The 16,315-nt window shown below is 37.5% G+C and overlaps 1 pseudogene; it reads right to left on the bottom strand.

Moving 5' to 3' along the window:
- The window catches only part of LOC131572396 (dynein axonemal heavy chain 11-like), a 107,680-nt pseudogene that overhangs the window by 28,056 nt on the left and 63,309 nt on the right, over window positions 1-16,315 (bottom strand).

Raw genomic sequence — 16,315 nt, 5'->3', positions numbered from 1 at the left:
GCAACAAGGGCAGATGCAGGGCGGCTCTGTCCTGACCTAGAGGATTATTCAGTCTTTCTGCTCATTAACCAGAGGCTGCCCAGGCTGTCACAATGTGTTCACAGTTGTGTATAAATGTGGTGACTTCGTTATTGAGATTTCTCTCTAGCAATCATGCCAATATCAATTTCTCAGCAATATTTGATTTTTAGGAAATAAAACTGTGGCGCAGCACATTTTACTTCACGTAAATTTATTGAGAGTTTATTTGTGGTTTGGGGTTGTTTGGTTTGGTCTTTTTTTTAATTTAAAGGATTTCTAAAAGTGGTTATCTTGACTCCTTTGTCCCCTCTGGACTTCCCCCACCTATTTTCCCCACACAATCTTCAAAAATTTAGGCGTAACCTCCCGTTCAACAAAAAAATTTCAATTATTTAAAAACTCACACTAAGATGGACATTCAGGAAAAATCTTCTTCCCTCAGGTCACTTAACTAACCAGTTGGCTAGCCCAGTAATTTTGTTTATTCTGTTAATCATCTTGACATAGAACTGTTTCTTCAGCTGCTTTCTCAAGTGGAGACATGAGCTTATACAGAAAAGGCATGGGTAAATAGTGTAGCAAATAACATGTTTTAATGACAATAATTTTAGGCAGTACCTTTAACTTTGAGAGACACAAACTTCAGAGGAAATATTTTGCTAAATTCTGGGTTTTTTTCCCTGCAGCTCCTGGACCACCATACATTAACTAACAACAATGTAAATAAAAAAAATGCAAGATGGAATTATTATTTCCATTTTGCATATGAGCCTGGAGACACAAAACATTCAGTAATTTGCTCATGGGCAGCTTTGCATGCTGATCTGCGCCTTTAACCACACTTTTCTGCACTCTGCTCAGAAGGCAGCAACGTCCCTGGCTTTGCACTCAGGGGTTTCATACTGCACGTGCATCAAAACAAGTTACCTCAAAGCAATTTGTTTCTCTAGAGTAACAAACAGAGCTAACAACAGTGAGTTCCACTTCAGGGCAAAATTTTCCTCTGTGGGGCTTAATGAAAAAACAGCAGGAACACATTGTGCATACCTCCACAAAAGCTGTTTTTACCATTATTACAGGATCAAAGATTTGGCTCTCTTCTGTCAGGTTTGATGCTTGAATTGGTGGTGTGCAACCAGGAAATTTAGAAATTATTTATAAGTTTAAAATAAGTTTATTGGCAAAGGGGGAAAGATGCATCTTATAGATTAATAAAGAATGTTGACTTGATTTCTTTAGGGATAACGAGGCAGCCAATAGAGTTTTTACGGCGATGAATCTTAGATTGAGAGACTACTGAGGACTTACACTCAAGTATGAGGACTCACCCTCAGTAAGGGCATCTAACAGAGATGGGCTATAAGTAAAACTTCATCAATCCAGCATTCAAGGCACAAGAAGAAGGAGCACCGTAACAGTTCACTACTGTTTTTTAGGTGAGACTTATTTCTGGACACCTCAAGTTTGCCTGCATGATAACACAGAGCTGGCTATAGCTCAAGTACAGTCATCCATCAAAGGCTCAGGTAGTAAAGATGAAAGTGTGAGACAAACAGTAAGCAATGCCTCAATATCTGTGGGATTTGATTTTTTTTTTGGTATATAATAGTCTCCTTTATCACAGCAGTTCTTATTCTACGATTTCTGAATAAGAAAGTTGTCACTACAAAACACACCATTCCCTTTTGTCATCTTTTCATAGCATGCAACATAAATAAAGCCTAGCATCAGCAGAAATACATATTGCATTTTATACCCCAGCACCCTAAATTCAACACCCTATGGGATAAACCATGTATTTTAAATACACTTGTTTTCAAGGAAGCTAGTGCCAGGAAACTCTGCTCCACAAATCACAGCAGAGAGCCATTACTCTCCATAGCAATCCTGCTGAACTGTGCCCTTGGATAATCCTTGTCAGGTACAGAGTATATTTTAAGTGCTCTCATCTATTAATAACAATGATTGTAATGATAAATAATACAAATTGTACCACTTCTGCAAAAAAGATAAGCTTGGCCCAACTTTTTAACATTAGCGCTACTAAACTTCCTTTTTTTTTTCTTGCATAGTATAGGCATACTTATTGTGAAATATATATGAATGTAAAAATCATAATTTTCATAAATTTTTTTAGCAGATAACAAGTCTCATGAATGATTGAAATCTGATATATTTCCACTCAAAATACTTATAAAATAATTTTGCTTATGAAGAAATTATCCTTTTTGATATTTCCTAACTACCTTTTCATTCAATTTACTGTAATCAATTTACTATATAGAAATTGTTGGACTTGATGGGATATTAAAAATTTAACATACAAGAAAGGATTCATAGACATCATCCTCCATAGAATATTTTTTAATCATCTTCAGAACATTTAAAATGTTTGAATTACACAGTGTATTTCTATTATTAGTACCAGCCTGTGTATATTCACCATCAAAAAAGATTAGTCTAACAATATTTGTTACAATGTTGCCCATAGATCATAAAATAATTTTGATCTGCAATTACGTTTAAGACTCCAACTGTTAACCCAGCACTGCCTTCCAAGCCCACCACTAAACCATGTCCCCAAATGCCACACCTACAAATCTTTGAAGTACTTTCAAGCACGGTGACTCTACCAGGCAACCATTCTGGTGAAGAAATTTTTCCTAACATGCAAAATAATAATTCTCTCACACAACCTGGGGCTATTTTCTCTTGTCCTTGTTGCCTGGGAGGAGAGCCTGTCCACTTCACTCTGCAGAGCCTCCCTTGCCCTCTAGCAGATCAACAGTCCTGCCCAACCTGGTGCTGTCCGCGAGCTGACTGCGGGGGCAGCCCATCCCCTCATCATTTCTCATTTAAAGATGTATTCTGGAGCCCATGGAAAGTGAAAGGAGGTCAGTAACTGTGCTGCCTAGACTGAAGGTGTGTTATTGATTACTAACAGCTGCACTGGTTATCACTGCTGAGAATTGCTGGCCACAAAATCTTCCGTATGAAAAATACATACAACTCTCCTTGCCTCTCTCTCTCTGCCAACAGAAAGAAGCTGAATTTTGAGTCAGGGAGCACAGAATATCCATGAGTGCAGAAGCAGAGATCACTAGCATCTGATGGTCTGCCTTCAAGTTCATTCTTCAGAAAATTGATAGAGGAAGATGGAAAAGAGACAGGCAAATAAATGACTGAAAGGGAAAAGGGCAAGAAATTAACTGAAGAATAGGGGGCAATCCTGCTGACTGGATACAGTTGACTTATAGCCCAGAGAGATAGGCACAGAAAAATGTCTAAATATAAAGAGTGATCTTCCTTTAATATCAGAAAAATTCTTGTTTTTATGGACACGACTCTGAGTTGTTTACTCAACTCGGTCAAGCACTAAGAGCTTTTTACAGGCTGATGGGCTACACAGGTTTATCAGCTGCTAAGGTAAATAAAATCTAAGTACCTGTTGCTAAGAAGTGCCTGCATGGTTCATTTTTTCTTCTTCCAGAAAAAAAATACAAGTTTGCCTTCCCTTTGTACTAATTTCACAGACTCCCTTCCACAGTGAATCTTACCTTTAAAAAGCCTGACATGAACCAGTTGGAACAAGTTGCATAGGCCAGGGGTCCACATTGCATAATACTGAATGAAGAATGAAATCAAGCAGATCAAGAAGTACCATGGCTGGAAAAATGGAACTGTTAAAACTTTGCTATATGTAAAACTCTCTAGAAAAGACAAAGAAAACTGCTGAATATGTCTACAGCACTTTATTTGAACCCTAAGATGGGTGACAGTAAAATGTCAGTGTTTCATGCTGAATTTGCATCTTTTCATCAGGTAATTCTGGTTAATGCTACTGCTGCACATAACAGTCATACCCATGAACAGCACACTGCACACCCTCTCCTATAGCATGAGGATTAATGCAAGTTTCCAGCTGAGGAAGCCGAGCTGATTTTAAATGTAACATTGAACACTGCACTTCAGGATGATTGAATAGGGATGAAAATCTGCAGAGAAATTTATTCACTGTTGACCATGTTCTACGTGTTTACATGAAGAAAAAAGATGAACCCAGAGAGCAAAATGCAAAGACAGGAAGAGAACCTGTACTCACCAATCTGCAGACTTCATTCCACCTGCTAAACTTTTCTTATGAGCAGTCTCTCATCATCCTCTAACATTTCACAGGTAGGAAACCATCAGAAGAAAGGCATCTCTCAGCCATATAATTTCCTATAGGTGAAACTTTTTGAATTAACACTTTATAAAGTGGGTGTCACAATCCCAGTTTGTTATAATTCTGGAAAAATTCTTTCTGAGCTTCATAGATTGTTTGGAGTTCTGGTGCATGCTAACTTACAATTTTTTTTCCTTCTAGTTGCCAATCCTCAGGAAGATATCAATGTCCTTTATGTGTGTCTTAATGTTACACACTACTTACAGACATTGTGATAACTTCCAGTCTGCCACACAGCTATTACATAAAATTAGACATGTAATTAAAACTAGGTTACTTCAATCACTTTCAAATATTTTCTTTAAATAACATTTTAACGTTTCTCTTCATTAACAAGAAATTATGTGGTTTGAGTACAGTAGATAGAGAAATCATTGCTAGTGCGAGTGTAAGGAAGTTGTTTGGATATAGCATATATATAGTTAACCAGTTTGTAGAATTCAGTAACTTCAATCACCTCACAAATGGAAAAAAGGATGATACATTAGATGAGAATCCTATTCCTATCTGGAATTTGCAAGACATTTGAATGTACAATATTTTACCCTGGCCTGTGCAAAGGATTGCACTGTAATGGAGCTTTTGAAGTGAAGGGATTGGAGGCTGTATAGGAGAGCACCTAAAAATGGTGACTGGATATTCTTCCTGAGAGATAAATGCAACATGTGGACCACAAGAAGCAAATACAGAAATGCCCCAAAAAATAATTTGGCTTTAAGAAAAAGAAAAAAAATGCCAATAATCTGCAGTACAGAAGTGGTAGGTTAAGACATGAATTATGTAAGGGTACATTTTTTAAGGTTTTTCATAAAACTGAATTTTTTCTTGGCATCTTCAAATTTCTGGAGTAATCACAAGTCAGTTATGAGAAACAAGTCAAAACCAAGTTTTCCTGTGTGATGTGTGCAGGAAATTTTACTATATAATACTTACTTAAATGTTAGAAATAGATCTTAGCATATACAGGAGACACACTGCCTAGACAGGTACTTCCTATTCATTCTTCTGCTGAAATTTCAATTTTATTTTTGGAATCATAAAATTATATAGTTTAGAAGGACCTTTGGGGGTAATCCACTCCTACTCTCAACTCAATACAGGAATAACTTCAAAGTTGTCTTTGAAATCTTCATGATCAGCCGCCATGTCTTCTTTCCTAAGCTACAAATCAATTAACAGCAATCAAGAAGTACTCATAAAAAGTTCAAATACATTATTTTGCATTTGTTAACAATTAATTTGTCCAACTGTAGAGTTATCCATTCAACAACCCCATGAGCTCTGGAGTTTATTATCATTATGAGTAATACCTGCTAGAAAATTAAAAATTAAAGCTACAATTCCTTAGAAAAGTTCATCAGGTGGATCAGCAAGGGTATGAATCAGTTATAAAAATAGCAGTTTTAATGGCATCCTCCCACAATGTAAAGGGAATCCTGGTTGAATATGCAGTATGGATTTAAAAAAGTGGTTAGTAAAAATATTCATAGTAAATGACAGTATGACAAGTTTTGACTTGACACAGGAAACAGACAAATGCAAAGAAATTGCAACTTCACCTGTAGTGCAGAATTCTCCCTATTAGGAACTAACACAGCTGAGAGAAATACTGCTGCTAACAACCCCCAGAAAAATGCATGAGGAGAGGAAATGGGAAGTAAATAAACATAAAAAAGGTATAGTAAACAAATGTAAAAAAATGGGAAGTAAAAAATTGCAAAAAAAGGATGATTTGGATTTGGAAGGTGATTGATTGCAAGGTCACCTAAACCAGGAAAAGGTTATTTGAGATACTGTCAGGCAAGGAAAAGAGATATATTAGTGTTTTTTTCAGAGGAGCACATTAAAACAATAAAAGATTCTATGAGTTTCAGGGGTGACTGCTGTGTATTAAAAAAAGCAAAAAATATAAAATCTCCCCAAAACAACACTAGAAGGCTATTTTTGTCCAAAAGTGTTTGTACTTAGTGGACCTATATCAGTATAGACGTGTGAAATAAAAAACATGATGCTTCCATAAAACTGTCTTCTAGTGCAGATAGCGGCTTAATTGGGGTAGATTTTGATGTAAACGGGCAACTCCAAGGTCATAAGGCTAAGGCTGTTTCACATGGAAGAAAAATACCTGCTGTAACAGCTGATGGGATTTTTTGGGTGGGGGTCAGAGGGATCAGAAGATAAAGAGAGATGGTATAATCTATCTTTGTTTAGCCATTAAAACTGTATCTCCTTTACAACAAGGAAAAAATAGATATTAAAATAGCAGGAAGAAAACCAGGAAATTCCTGAAATAAAGAATTAAATTATAAAATACCATAACTCACAGGCTTGCAAGAATTTCCATAAAAGTGAATGTTGTCATTCTTTTAAAATGCCAGTTCAAGAGAAAGCAATGAGAATAAATGCCACATTACAGATTTGTTCAGCCTTTATTGCTTGATATCTTAAATTGGGAGCTTCCAAATCTAAATATTACCAACAAAAAGGTCTGAGGCAAAGTCAAAGTCTTTTAAACCTAATTAGTGTCACAGCTTTCAAATCATTTGAAGATTTCTTTGCTTAGTAAGGTTGATTAGCTTGCAGCAGAAACTCCTTCCACCCACCATCTCCCAAGATACCATGAGATGTCTTTGTATCAAGAGTGCTTTGTGCTGCAGTTGCTCCATTAAATGCGTACTTACACAGCAAGTAATCCCTCTCAAAAGTTCAATAGATACTTGATGACAAGTGGGGTCCTCAATTACATCATTAACTCACAAGACACTTGCCAGTAAAAGACTAAACAAAGTTTCCTCTTCTATGTGCATGTGAGCACACGTGTACCCGTGTTTGTGGGTCTTTCAGAAAATCAGAGGAGATTTGATGCTGCTTTTATCGTATGTTTAATGACAAATGTTAATGCAAATGAACGTGAGCTTCTAAAGCCCTTTCTGGATGTTATTGCTATACTGCAGTAGGTCATTACTGGTGTAAAAACTTGGCATATATTCCTTGGAAAACTCACAGTCAGTTACTTTTATCAACCACCATTCCAATTATTAGTTATAATGTGCCTAGATGGCTTTGAGGAAATTCAGTCATTTTGGGTAAAAAGCTTCATGGGCTGCCACCCAAATTGCAGAATGTTCTTCAGTACATTTGTGGGGAAAATTATGATAATCCCTAATGAGAGCATGCCTTTAATATTTGAACTAGGTAGTAATAAAATCAATAAAAATAAAAATAAAACACGTTAAAATAAATAAATAAATGAAAGTTAATGAAATTAGGGGGGTCGAGGTGTTAGTGAATGAAGTTTATTAATCAAGCCATACTTACAAGAAGCTTTCCCTGATGACTTCTAGTTTTTCCACAGCTGCTGCTAATTCAGTGTTAGCCTGAGCCACTGCACAATATTTTGGCTCTCTCTCAAAATACACCTTGAAAAAGACATATCACATTAGTACATTAGAGAAGAAATTGGTCCCACTTTATCGCAAAAATTACAAACTATTCCTGATGAAAGACTTTAAGATAATCCCAGTAGTCTTTCATTACATATCTTTGCTTTAGACCCATTTTTCTACAAACCAGTGAGGCAGGCAAAGATTTTTTTCATTACTGACTACAGAAGATTTTATGATAATCTATAGAAGAACATTTTTAGCAAACTAAATGCCACCTTAGTGGGTCTACTCTCCAACTATAATTAATTTATAAGTATCACTTTCATGATTTTAGAATACAGGTGGAAATGAGACAGGCATTACACTTGAGTAGATTTTATCTACAATTGATAAGTTTTTTACTGTTCAGTAATTAAATGAGCATGCTATAATACTAGAATGAATGGAGAAATCCTGCTGCCAGGTGCTCCAGGGAATCACAAGTGACAAGCCCTGTCTCATACTCCAGACAGCCAGAGCCAGGATGGATGTTTCAAGTGAAACATGTACATCTGGAGAATATTTTCCAACTGTTGCATTGTAATGACAGCTGAAAAATCCTGGACAGCTACATCTTTTTTACCACTTCCTAATAAAAGGAAATACATGCAAACATACTGCCAAGTACTGAACACTTCCCACTTGGTGTCTGGTGGTTGTTACAAGCTCCCCAAAACACTAAGCTGAGCCTAATAAAATAATAAAAAAATCATTATTGAAATTCCCCCACTAGGGCTAGTTCAAGAGCTGATATATACATACCTCACTGATTTTTACCGTATTGATGGCCCAGGAACAGAGACCAGCTGCTGAAAAGGATTCTGTATGAACATAATTTAGTTTGAAATGTGGATCCCTCAAGTAATGTTACTTGGCGACCTTCAGACAATGCTGAGAAATATGTTCCTTATCATAGTTGATTAAATCTTGCCAAGAGTCATCAACCTATGAGAAGTTCTAGTGTATATAATGTGCAATTTTTTTGAGAAGCAGAAGCTAAATCCTACCGTCACCTCAAAGGTAAAACTGGAACTCTGCACTAGCTAATTGATTTAGAAATGTTGTTCAGTACAAGGCAAAAATATTTTCCCCAAAATACAGAAGTATTCACTGTCACAAATACAATCTGTGATTTATGTCTTGCTTGGGAAATTAGGAGGAAATTGGATAAATATAATGAAATGTTCTCCCTTTCGTTTTCTCCTGGTTCTGCATTCAATAAATCCCAGTGGTGCTCAGGCTGGCTTGAGTTTATCACCAAAGGTACACAGAAAAGAGCAAAGCAGGGTCAAATCTTCTCCCCCTAAATTCAACCTGCAAGAAAATGAAGATGTGATTTATTTTCTTTTTCTCTGACTCTCTTTTTTGACTGTTATTTTCTTCTTTAATCTCAGATATTATCTGAAGTGAAATTAGATATAAAAATCTCAGATATTATATGATCTGAAATTTGATATTTGCCTTTCCTATAAAGTGTTTTGTGGCTTTCCACCTTCCATCCTTAGGTCCTTTCCCTTAATGTGACAGGACGTTGGTTTTGGCTAGGGTAGAGTTAATTTTCTTCACAATGGCTGGTTTGGAGATGTGGTTTGGATTTGTGCTGAACACAGGGTTGATAATGTAGAGATGTTTTTGTTATTGCTGAGCAGGGCTTGCACAGAGCCAAGGCCTTTTCTGCCTTTGGTACTGCCATGCTGGTGAGGCTGGGGCTGCATGGGAGGAGACACAGGAGAGTTTCAAATCTTAATCAGTGACATAGACAGTGGGATCAAGTTCACCCTCAGCAAATTTGCAGATGACTCCAAAGTGAGTGGTGTGCCTGCCATGCTTGAGGGATGGGGTGTTACCTAGTGATGCAGGGCAGAAGAGCAGGTACAAAAAAGCTGGGGGATATTAGGGCAATGTGTTACTCCTGAGGAGTGACTGAACACAGGGGGGAACTCAGTAGCCCATGCCATTGCAGTAGGAAGCTGCAAGCCTTTCATGATCTAGGTCAAATGCAAAATCTGGAGCTAAACAAGAGAGTGAAGACTTTTCGCTAAGATTTTGAGATCCATGAACTTTTTTCCCTCACTGCCCCTTCTTCCCCTTCAAAGGGTTTTCTTTTAGATAATTAGAAGAAATACCAAGAAGGCAATGACTGGTTCAGGGTTGCACTGGAGCTTTCCTTAAATAGCAAAATATTCACTCCAGTTTTGAGGTAGAGGAAGACATTTAAAATTTGTCAAACCAGCCTCCATCTTTTGCCAAATTTGCCTTCTTTTTATTCCTCAAGTCTGAAACCATAGGTCACAACAAGGGAGGGAATGGGAGAAATGGAAATATCCTATACGGAAACACTGTACTTAATTTCAGCTTTGGAAATCGAATAATCATCAGTTAAAGCAGCTTTGTCAAGACACTTATTTTGGCTTAACAGTGGTTTAGATCAGTGACTTTACATCAGTTAACATCAGTCTTACATGAAATCTGAGTGCCTTCACCACTTTCTGCAACAATTTAATTACCTGTTTAAAAGAAGATTATGATTTCATTGGTGCAAATTTATGTGGGAGAGTAAACCTGGGGGGCATTCTGTATCATCAGCAATTGTGTATTTGGAAGATTACCATACACACTTTTAAAGATACATTGCCTGAGGCTGAAGTCAGTTATACTTGGTTCATCCTTATCCTTGTACCTCATGCTCATCTCACAGACTCATTTCTGTCAGGTCTTGCTTAAACCTAGTTTAATTACAGAGAAGGAAGATATTACAGTGTTCAAGATGTTAATACTTGGATCAAGCACTCTGCATTGGCAGTGACAAGCCTTGTAAGAATTTAATACCCTTACAAAACCTGTTTCTACAATTGTTGGGGACATTTTCCGTGTCCACATTTATTAGATAGGACACACACAGCTACTGTCTGTGGGAATGACAAATATTAAAAATCAATTTGCATTACATTATAAATGACAAGTTACTAATCAACTTAACTATGTCTCTCATCTCCTGTGATGCAGCTTTTATAATTTGTTCCTAATCCTCAGCTAGTGTCACTGTCGCACATATACCTACACCATGATCGGCATATTTTCTGTCTTTAAAGGGGTAGGTCCTGTTTTAAAAGGCAATGGCATGTGCACCTTCCTGTGTAAGCTGCTGACAACATTCAGAGCACAATAATGGCCACCAAAATGACAGCGGTGTTACTGCCCACTATTTTAAAACCTTGCCAGTGTAATTTTCATGGTAAAACCCTTGTTTATTACTATACAGGTGTGCAGCCCTGCCACAGCTATGTGGAATGCAGACTGACCTCAATTTCCTAATAAGTTGGATCTAAAGTGATTTCCATTCTTCACCTATTCTTTCTTAAGTAATGCTTCACTCCAAGTCAATACCTCCAAGGTATTTATTTGCTTAAGGCTGTAAAACTCAAAAAGCTCTTGTAAGCTCCAATTTGAAATCTATAGAACAGGAGAGCAAAAATATTTTTTTAAAGGGTGACATATTTTAATCAATTAGGAAGAGTCTTCACAAATTACTTAGCTAAAGATGTATTCTCATTTGCTGGGCTTTTTTTGGTAACAAAAAAAGAGAGAAGATTAGTGTTTAGAAACTATCGTTAGCCTTATGAAACAGTTTTAGGTTAATGTAGCACAAAATGACACTTTCATTTCCAATGAAAACATTTCAGAAGTGCAATAAAGCAATGAACAGTGGCGTACAGTAATCATTAGTGTCAGGCGCTGAACTTCATACCTGAAATAAAGTGGCCCAAAGATGTGATTATCTCACAATAATCACTCTATGTGTTTCACCTAGCTGCTTAATGAAGTAATTAAAATTGTGTTAAGGGTGTATTTTGAACATCCAAATTTATCAGAAGCATATGGAACCAATAAAGAAAAAGCATCACATGGAAAGTGTTTGGTAGCATGTTGAACTGTTGGATCCCATTTGTACAAGTTTAATTAATTGCACCATTTAGACTTGAAACTTCATGGCCATTTTAAAGTCCTATGTGAGATATGGATCAGCAAAAGGCCGAAGTTAGCATAATCCAGAGAAATATAAAGGTCCTGATCATGTCTTCATTTATCTCAGTATCAAAAATTACTTTTCTCTCAGTAAAATTAGGATCAGACACAAGGTTTTTGGAAAGGCATTAAATATCATCTGGTGATAAGTATTTAAGAAATAGAATAGAAGAAAATGAGAGGCCATTTTGAATGTTTAGACAGGACAGTCTTCCCTGCTGATCAATATCTGGAAACTACAAAATCTTTGGAAACTTGAAGCTTCCATATCTCAAAATCAGGCTATTAACAACTATTACAAGTCAATTAGGAACTTCTTGCTGCACTAGTAGTCAATGACACAACATATGAGAGATTTTGTAGCCAAATCCCAGATTTGAATGAGCCTTCCAAACTCTAAAGGCAGAGGAACTTCACTTTACAGCCCTCCATACTACTGGTGCTTTATTTCAAAAGCCATGCTTGCAAATGTAGATGGAAATTTTAGACTCCTGATGGAATTATGCATTTCTGTTCATTCTGTGGTAAACAGTAAAGCATGTGAGCCTCTGAGTTTCCAACACAGATGTTGATAACTCATGCTAATAGGCTGAACTGAGAGAAAAAGAAGGAGAGTCAATGCTGAAGACACATATTGTCAGGAATGCTATTATAATCTTAAGATTCATGGTTTATACCTTGTAAAATGGTGGAATGAACTGTATCAATTGAGTTGTTCAATTTACCTAGAGCCCCAAAGCCTTTAGAAACCTGAAGTGTTAAGATATGACTCTTTGACTTTACTGTATTACAAATAGGTCTGATTCTCAAGATCCACATCCATTAAATGCTTGAATGAGTTCAGTATTTATTGTTCTTTCATCTCATTAAAACAGGTAAAAGGTTAGGAAAAGGCATAATGTAAAGAAAAGTCAAATGGTAATCATGGTGTGAAATGCTGTTACACATGTAAGTATAATAATTCTTTAGACTTATGCTCCCTGGAAAGGAAGTTGTTCAAAACTGTTCACCTAAAAAGGTTTATTTTGTGTTAAATATAGCTCAACATCAGTAAATAGGAGAATTAGACTGACCTTTAGCTCCTCTGCATCTGCAATGGCCTTTTCTTGGCTCAGTTTCTCAGTCTGAAACCCTATCTTAGCAATCAAAGCTTCAGTACCTTGATTTTTCAGTTGCAGTTCTGCCTCTTGAGTAGCAAATTTAGATTTTAGATCTACCTACAGGGCAAAAGGTAATGCATTATTCAGAACATTAGGCATAGTTCTGAGATCCAAAAGCTGAACTGAAAACAAAACTCATGTTTTGTGGGTCACTAACAAGCAGCATTGTCTTTTCATTTTTTAATGTTTTTTCCCGTTTGTACCCGACAGAATTTTGTGGGCATAAATGATTTAATAATGGCAGCCTAAGCACACCGACCACAGACCCCAGGGCTCACCTGAGATGCTCAGATGTCTGTCCTGCTGCTGAGGCTGGGGCTGCAGTCAGGTGTTGCAGCGGTGCAAAAGAGGCGCAGCTGCTGCCTGAGGCAAAGGCACCAATGCAAGGGCAGAGGGATGCCCTGAAAAGTGCTTGGTATTCACTCTGAGCACATAACTCCAGCAGAGCCTTGCTGAAAGGATGAGGCACACTCAGAGACTGCTGAACAAAAACTACCTGTTATTGTGCTGAAATAGCAATTCATTGCCTACCAGTTGAGAAGCTCATGTAAAAATATCCAGCAACAATACCTCCTCACATATAAAGAAACTTTTTCAAATAACTGTGAGTTTGGCATGGTTTGGGATTTTTTTTTGTTTTTCTGCTAACCTACCAATCATTTTGTCTGGCAGCTAATCAAGATATATTTTAACCAGAGGAGTCTTGGTAATCTGATCTGGATAGGGGTGATAAAACAAAGTGAAAGACAAATGTTAGAGGGTTTAAACTTTAATCATACAGAAGCTGTTGAGGACTCTCCTGATTTGGTGGGCTCCTGAAATCCTACAAAATGAACCAAATTTACCTTTTCAAAATTTGACCATTTGATTTGACAGAGCTGTAATACTGAATTTTAACAGACAGCTGTAGAGATCCCAAACCTCTCCACTTATTTATTGTTCAATTTGTTTGAGCTGACTTTATGTCTTTTTCTTTAAAGAAAATACTAAACAATGCTTCATTTGATATTCTTCTGTAGAGCTCCAGAGAGCAGGGTAAAAATGGCTCAATGTTCAAGTGCCTGGCTAGAGATAGTGCCTGGAGCTGTGGGTCTGTCAGCCAGAACAGCATGCAGCACATGAAATTGTCCAATTACCATTTGGGCCTCATCAAATTAGAAATCAGAGAAAAAAGAGCATGTTAATAATTTACTACCAGGGGCTACTTTATTAAAAACAGACTTTAAAAACTCAGCCACTCTTTTCTGTTGACCATTTTTTGGAAGGCCTTCAGCTGACAAAGCGGGAATAAACCTGCCAGCTCCCATTATTAACCTCATGTAGCAGCATCAAGATGCAATATTATGCAAAACCTGCAGCTGAGCATTTCTTTTTGTCTAAAAGCACACAGAATTTTAGTTTTTAATAAAGAAATAGCTGGATTATGGTTTGTCTTCAGAATTTGCAAGGGAGATTAGGGAACACGTGTGTGGGTGGGATGGGGTGAAGGTTTCTAAGCAGTTTCCCCTCCTTTCTGTCTTTGTGAGTTGGTCAACCCCCAGTGAACTCTTAGCAGAAGCACTGACTGGGGTGAAGTGGCACTAGCCTCACAAGCAGGTGACAGCACCTCATGGAAAGGCTTCACACAAAGGCTTCCTCCTGCTTTCATTACCCCTCAAAATTCACATGTATGGAGCTGCTTCTTCTCTTTCTCTTGGATTTAGCTTTTACTGAGGCACTTGCTTCCCTCCCACCATTTTACAGTAGCCCCACTACATTCCCCCTACCTCTAAACTTTGTCCTTGCTTAAATAGATTGTCTCCTGTCTCCAAAGGTAACTAAAGAGCTCAAAGAGCTTCTACTAAAAAAAAAAAAAAAAAAAAAAAAAAAAAAAAAAAAAAAAAAAGGTGATGATGATTTGCAATAAAACAAAGATTATTTATAAAGAATGAAAGAAAATGATGTGACTTTCACAGTTTACCTGGAAAGTTGCTGGCTTCCCTCTTTCTGAAGAAAGCTTCTGCATGCCTTTACCAAGTGTTCCATGTGTCATGACAGCCTCTTGTTTTGTATTTTGTCCAGGAGGACATTATAAAGCATGATTTACTCCAGAAAACTATTTGGAGTGGTGTAGTTGTACTGCCTATTGTACTTGGCACTCAGGACATTCACACAGGTGTGGGCAGAAGCCATAAAATCCCCATAAACTGTGGAGTTCTGTATGAGTGGCTGTACATACCCAAGGAAAAAGAACAAATGGAAACACAGGAACAAAGAAATGCTTCCAAAACTTATCTATAGAAGTTGTTTCTAAGGATGGCTCATTAACAAAACTCTCCTTCAATCTACCTTAAATATAATGCTGTCATTCACAAAACTCTCCTTCAATCTACCTTAAATAGAATACTGTCAGCCTGTAAAAAACATTAAAGCAAAATGAGCTTTCCCCAGCTGTTTTGCATATAAATTAATTAATTTTGCACTGGCATTCATCATCACCACAGAAGCTCAGTGCTTCAACATACTTAATTATTTTTTTAATAAACACTCCTAAAAACTAGGAACAGAGATTAAACCAGTTCACTATACTGCTACATGTAGAGTTAATATTCTATGGATTTTCTACTTCACCTCTGGAACTCCTGTCGAAGAGAAATCCTCTGTAGGTTAAAGGAATACAGTAGAGTGATTGCTCTAATCACACTGGTCCTCACACACTTCATATTTCATCAAATTCCTGTTTGGAGTGAAGTGTATTTTTGCCATCAGCTTCAGTTTTAACAGAACTGGACACCACAATTTATATTTCCAAAGTTGTACCACCCCTGCTTACCTGTGCTTCTGAAAGATAGACTTACAAACTCTAATGAGGGCAGGATTTAGACCACTGTGGAGTTCTCCCTCTAAAGCTGAGCCTCTAGATACCATGAAATGTCAGAAAATCAGCAGCATTTCTGTGCTAAAATTACCTTCTATCAGCTTCAAGGGGTACCAAGCAGAAAAGTAGCTATTTCTCATGGAGTTCAGATTCACTCCCAGCTGTGGCAGTGGAGGCTCTTCCCTTTGTGCCAGCCAGGCATCAAACCACCAACCATAACTCCAGCTGCCAGCAAATCTCAGCACACTGCAGAAGGGGGCCCAGAGCTCCGGTGTGGCCCTGTGGTGGGTCCCACACAGCACCACATGGGGTTTCTCTCTCACCACAGAGACCAAAAGGCAGCTGGAGGCTGGAAATATCTCCTCACATACTATGTAAAAATCAAAACAGGCCAGGCACATTTAAAACAGCTCCAGATGGCCACTGAGTCATGTGTTTCTGAGGAAAATGAAGAGATAAAATGCCTGTCTTCATTCACCTCTGACAGCAAGAAGAGGGGTTCAGGATCAAAGTTCAAAGGTTCATTTTCTAAATTTGTTGAAAACAAGCAAATACAAGATATCACTCCAGCCCTTTGAATTACAGTATACTTTCCCAGGAT

Source organism: Ammospiza caudacuta, chromosome 1, assembly GCF_027887145.1.
Source record: "Ammospiza caudacuta isolate bAmmCau1 chromosome 1, bAmmCau1.pri, whole genome shotgun sequence".
NCBI lineage: Eukaryota > Metazoa > Chordata > Aves > Passeriformes > Passerellidae > Ammospiza > Ammospiza caudacuta.
This window is presented reverse-complemented; position numbering and strand designations above follow the sequence as displayed.